The following is a 6,912-nucleotide window of genomic DNA, read 5'->3' as shown; positions in this document are numbered from 1 at the left end:
ATGTATTTCACACAGATTTTTTATCTGTGGAAAATATAATTCAGGAAAACATTTTTATTTTTCCATATAATGCTTTACTTCACAATATATTTATATACTTAAGCCATAGTTATTAAGAAGTTCAGAAGCAATTTAGGTTGAAACAGAGATTGCTTCAATAACATTCCAATACAGAGAGTAGTTACTCTCTTGTTTTAATGCATACATACATGGAGAAAATACCATTTAATGCATTGACTATGTAAATAATATTGACAACTTACAAAATACAGTTGTTGAATAAAGAAGCAAAAGCCTCAGAAGCTTTCTAATTCTTTCTTATGCAATTATTCAACACAGTATTGCTATGATCTGAATATATGTGTCTCTGTAAAGAATTGTATATTGAAATCTAATCCCCAGTGCAATGATATCAAGAGGTAAGGCCTTTAGATGGTGAATAATCATGAGGACAGAGCCCTACTGAGTGGAATTAGTGCCCTTAGAAAAAAGGTTCAAGGAGCTCTCTGACCCTTTTTGCCATGTGAGGATATAGCTGGAAAGTTCTATTTATGAAGAACAGGCCCTCACCAGACACCAAATCTACTGGTGCCTTGATCTTGGACTTCCCAGACTCAAAACTGTAAGAAATAAATTTACATTGTTTATAAATTACCCAGTGTAAAGTATTTTGTTATAACAGCCTGAATGAACTAAGATACATATTATTTGAGTGGTTCAAAAGTTCAGGAGATACTGATATAATTTTTAATGAGACCATTTTACCTGTGAATAAAACTTAACCAACTTAATCACTTTCTTGAGATGAGAATTTCTAAAATAAATTTTGTGAAATATTGAAAAAAATTAGAAACATGAAATGCAAAAAAGATGTGAATAATGTCTGCCTACCCAATTATTCCTCTTTCCCTCCAAACCCTGTCCTCTATAACCATCACCAGAAGTTCAGGAATGGATTAAAAAGCTGAATAAAGATACGTAAAGCATCTTAAAAAGACCTGGCATCCACATTTTAATAGATTTATAAATATTATAGAATCACCTTGAAAATACTCATGGGGATATCACTGTTTCAAGTTCCTATCCTTTTTTATTACCTTTAGGAACTCTGTTAGAAATAAAATTTTCAGGAAATTGTGATGGAATAAACATATCATTTACCATTAATCAGGTTAGAGGCAACACATCTTCTTAAGACAATTTTTAATGGGTAGTGCAATCTAATAATATTCTCCCTGTGTCTGAGTAATGCACTCTATTGCTTTGCTAAATTGAGTTTGGCATTTGCTTTATTTGTCTGAGTTATATGTTCATGATAAACGCTTAGCATGTTTGAGTCCAAGTGCTATCTTTCATGGAAGTTTTAAGAGGCTAACCATAGACATTTTGAATAAGAGCACTAGAAAAGAAAAGAAAATTGTCTATACTGATAAATATGATTAAATATATAATGCAAAATGAATTAAGATGTAACAGGCATTCACGTGAAACTTGTGGATAAATTCAGGTTCCCATTATCGCCACAAAAAAAAGATTTAAAATAAGCCTGTATTTTATCACTATCATTGCAAACTATGCTGCTTGGTTTGCAGGATATACTTTAGTTGTTGTAAAATGCTGTTATTTAATTTATGTTTTACAACATCTAACTTGTACAAAATGGAGAAATAATATAATTTCCACATAATTAAATGAAGGAAGAAACAGTGATAGAAAGTTGAGATTGACCTCAAATTTGCTTTCATACACAAGATTGTGTGTAAAAGAACCAAGCTGGTATGAATTTTAGCAGAATATATAGAAGTGGAACTGGAGTATGAGACATATTGCCTGATAATTTTTTTACTTTGACTCACCTTTCTATTCCTAAGTGGCTATTAGAGTTGAGGCTATTATTACGTATTACCTGAGATATTTTATTGACTTTTCAACTTATTTCCTCACCTCCAGTCACTTCCTGTCTTAGTTCATTTCATACTCTACTGCTAGACTCAATGTCCTGAATCACATTTGTGTTCATGAGTCATCTCAGCTCACAAATTCCAGGGGCTTCACTTTCCAACAATCTAAAGTTGAAATGGGAGGAGAGGGCCAAGATGGTGGAGTAGAAGCACCCCACAAGTGCTTCTGTCAAGGAGAGGATCAAAAGTTGCAAGTAGATGGCCACCTATGAGTGAACTCTCTTGGAGAGAACATTGTAAATTATCAGAGAGGTGATGGAACACACTCAGAGTGAAGGAGATGGGATGGGGAAATTCACTTGTCAAGATGGGAAGGCACTTGGAGGAGATGCTTACACATGGGGAAGGGATAAAGGAGACCACCTCAGAACCCCATGATCTCTACAGACACTGCGACTTGAGCTGGTGGGGGCCTCCCACCACAATTGTGGGCCTCAGTTCTGATTAGGAAACTGCTTGGACACTATATGGTAAAGTTGCATCTGAGAGCAGGCTCAGCAGGGACCCGTTGGCATCTGTTCCCAGGTTGCCACATAACACCACTCTGAGCTCATTGATTGAGAGCTCCTGGTCTACAAAGGAGTCAGCTTCACTGCAACTGCCTCCATATCACTCTTTGCTGGGTCAGGTAGGGAGCAGGGAGAGCAGACATTCTCACATGCATATGACTGGGAGCCAAGAGCTATGCCCACCAGGAAATGTGAATACAGTAGGCACCAACACCACTCAAGAGGTCCCACAGTAGCAGCCCCAGTAGGACCTGTATGAGGAGAGAGCCCCAGCCATCCATCAGCCCATCCCATGCTGCCTTGCCTGCAGACCAGCAAAACAAACCTCCTGACCCCATGCAACGCCACACCAAGGCCCACACCCCATGGACTTGTACACAGGCCAGTGGACCACACACACAGGGGCCCACATACTGGCCAGTAAGCCATGACCTCCTAGTCCTAGTTGCTGACTGGTGGGCCACAACTGGGTAGACCCCAACACCATGCATCAGGCCACACGCCCTGGTTTTGTGCACTGGCTGGGAGGCCACACTGCCGTGTCCATGAACCCTTACACAGTGTAGAGGTCCATGTCTCCACTTACCACTTGGCCCAGCAGGACCTGTACCCTGGCCACATATGACAGCTGGTGGGCCACACTCCCACAGCACCAGGCAGTGCCACACTTGCAGTCCCCATCTCCACAATGGACCCACTAGCTACAAACCACCACCAACCCCCGCAACCGCCTCCACCATGTACCATCATTACAACTAGACCTGAATGGAGAAAATACCCATGACCCTGACACCTGTGGCCACCACTCAGATAGCCTTGCCAAGCAGCCACTGCTACCACTGTGTGGAGACCCAGACAGAGCAATTTTCCATAACACCTACCTCCATGGAGAGGGACTCACCCAGCCCCCCGCACAAGCTTCCGACAGCAGCCTAGGGACCAACCACTCCACAGGAAGATCCCCCAGCAGCTGCTTGGACTGTGACAATAGGGGAATAGGACAATGTAGAACAGCTACATTATAAGATCACAATGTATTCCCCCTCTACTACCAGATCAATCTTCTAGAATAGAACACAAAATCACCACCAAGGGACCTGTCCTTCTTCTCACTAAATAAGGGAGTTCCTTGCTATCTCCAGCAAAGGAGATAGGAGCACTGCAAACCTATCTGCCGTGAACCGAGAAAAGAGATTTCAGATGAGAAGAAACCAATAAAAGAACTCTAGCAATATGAGAAAATAAGCTTGACACCCCAAATGGATTGCAATAGACCTACAGCAATGGACCCCAGCCAAAGGAAATTGTAGAAATGTCAGAAATGGAATTCAGAATATGGATGGCAAATAAGGTTAATGCAATTGAAGAGAAAGTTGAAAGCCAACACAAAGAAGCTAAAAAAAATATTTCAGGACATTAATGAAAAAAATGAAAAATTCACTAGAGATAAACAACATAAGAAAGGATACAACAGAACTTAAAGAAATGAAAGAATCACATAGGGAACTCCAAATTACAACACAAAGCCATAACAACAGACTAGTCCAAGCAGAAGAAGGACATTCACAGCTCAAAAGCACAGCTTTCAAACAATGTAGTTAGTCAATGATGCAGAAAAAATTCTAAAGAAGAATGAACAATTACTCAGAGAAATATGGGACTATGTAAAGCAGACCAGTGTAAGAATTATAGGTATCCCTGAGGGAGAAGAAGAAAAAGCAAAAAGCATGGAAAACCTGTTCAAGGGAATTATTGAGGAAAACATCCCTGGTATTGCCAGAGATTCAGATATCCAGACAAAAGATGATTATTGAACACCAGGAAGAGTCATAGCAAATAGCACATCTCTAAAACACATATTCATTAACCTCGCCAAAGTCAAAATGAAGAAGAAAATTCTATAAATTGCAAGATGAAAGCAACAACTAACCATAAAGGAAAGCCCATCAGGCTAATGCAGACTTCTCAGTGGAGCTCTTACAAACCAGAAGGGATTGGGGCCCTGTTTTAATAAACAAAGCAACTGTCAGCGAAGAATTTTGCATCCTGCAAAACTAAGTTTCACAAATGGTGGGGAAATAAGGACTTTTCCAGCCAAATAAATACTAAGGAAATTTGTCACTACTAGAACTGCCCTACAGCATATACTCAATAGTACAGTATATATGGAACAGCACAATACACACCAGTATAAAAACACCCTAAAATTAAAGCTAACAGCTCTTATAAAGCAACAACACAAGAGGGAAAACAAAACAACAAAGTATCATTCAACATGAAGAACAGAACAATGCCCCACATATCAATTCTAACACTGAACAGAACAGTATTAATGTTCCCGTTAAAAAACAGACTGGCCAAATGGATGAAAAATCATTGCCCAAGTATATGTTGTCTCCAAGAAATCCATCTAACTCACAACAGTGCACACTAACTCAAGGTAAATAGAAAAGAAAAAATATTCCAAGCAAATGGAAACCCAAAGCAAGCTGGTATAGCTATTGTCATATCAGATAAAATTAACTTTATATTTCAATGGTAAAAAAAAAAAGACAAAAGTGGTCATTATATAATTATAAAGGGGGCAATTCAGCAAGAAGACATAACAATTCTAAATATATATGCACCTAACACAGGAGCTCCTACATTCATAAAACAAATTTTTACTAGAGCTAAGCAAAGAAATAAATAGTAGTATATTAATCACTGAGAATTTCAACATCACACTTACAAAATTGGACAGATCACTGAAGCAGAAAATCAACAAAAAAATTACAGGACTTAAATAGAACTCTAGAAAAAATGGACCCAACAGACGTTACCAGAACACTCTACCCAAAAACTACATAATATAAATTCTTCTCATCAGCACATGGGGCATTTTCCAAGATTGTTTATATCCTAGATCACAAAACAAGTCTCAGCAAATTAAGAAAAATTGAAATTATACCATACATTTTCTTAGACCACAGTGTAATAAAACTATAAATCAATTCCAAGATAAACTCTCAACTACGCATATAGTCATGGAAATTAAATAACCTATTGCTGAACAATCCTTGGGTCAATAATGAAATTATGATGGAAATCAAAAGATACTTCAAAGTGAACAAAAAAAGGGAACACAAGCTTTCAAAACCTATGGGATACAGGAAGGCAGTACTAAGGGGAAAAGTCATAGCCTTAAAAGCTTACCATCAAAAAGACAGAAAGATAACAAATTTTCAACATCATGTCACATCTCAAGGAACTAGGAAAAAAAGAACAAACCAAACCCAAAGTCAGTAAAAGAAAAGAAACAACAAAGCTCAGAGCAAAACTAAATGAAATGGAAACAAACAAACAAAAAACCTAATAAATTAAAGAAAAAGTTGTTCTGTGAAAAATTAATACAATTGATAGAACACTAGCCATGTTGCCAGAAATAGAAGAAAAAAGATTCAAATAACCTTAATCAGAAATAAAAAAGGAGGCATTACAACTGATACCACAGAAATACAAAATATCATTCATGAGTACTACAAAAATCTCTACACACAGAAACTAGAAAATCTAGGAGAAATGGATAAATTTCTGGAAACACACAACCTCCCAAGCCTGAATCAGAAAGAAATAGAAATCCTATACAGACCAATAACTAGCAGCAAGATTGAGGCAGTAATAATAAATTTTCCCAACCATAAAAAGCCCCAGACCAGAGTTCTACCAGACCAACATAGAAGAACTGGCACTTATTTTACAGAAATTATTCCATAAGTTTAGAAAGAGGGAATCCTCCGTAACTCATTCTACTAAGCCAGTATCACCTTTGGTATCAAGATACCAAAGCTAGGAAAGGGCACAATGAAAGATGGAGCAATTAGGCAAGTGAAATAAATAAAGGGCATTCAAATCAGGAAAGAGGACATACGCTATCCCTGTTTGTCCATGATATGATCCTATATCTTCAAAACACTAAAGTCTCCACCAGAAGAATCCTAGAATTAATAAACAAATTCAGGAATGTGTCAAGTTCAAAATCAATGTTCACAAATCAGTACCATATTTAATACTAATAACAGTCAAGCTGAGAATCAGATCAAAGACTCAATACCATTTATAATAGCTATGAAGAAAATAAAATACTTAGGAATATGTTCAACCACAGAAGTGAAAAATCTCTACAAGGAGAACTACAAAACATTGATGAAAGAAATTATAGATGACATAAACAAATGGAAAAACATCCCATGCTCATGTATTAGTAGAATCAATATCATTAATATGTCCATTCTGCCCAAAGCAACTTACAGATTCAATGCCATTCCCATCAACATACCAATGTCTTACTTCACAGATGTATAAAAAATTATCCTAAGCTCCATTTGGAACCAAAAAAGATCCCAAATAGCCTAAGCAATGTTAAACAAAAAGAGCAAATCTGAAGGCATCACATTACCTGA

This window comes from Propithecus coquereli, unplaced genomic scaffold, assembly GCF_000956105.1.
Source record: "Propithecus coquereli isolate 6110/MARCELLA unplaced genomic scaffold, Pcoq_1.0 Scaffold297, whole genome shotgun sequence".
NCBI classification, from domain to species: domain Eukaryota; kingdom Metazoa; phylum Chordata; class Mammalia; order Primates; family Indriidae; genus Propithecus; species Propithecus coquereli.
This window is presented reverse-complemented; position numbering follows the sequence as displayed.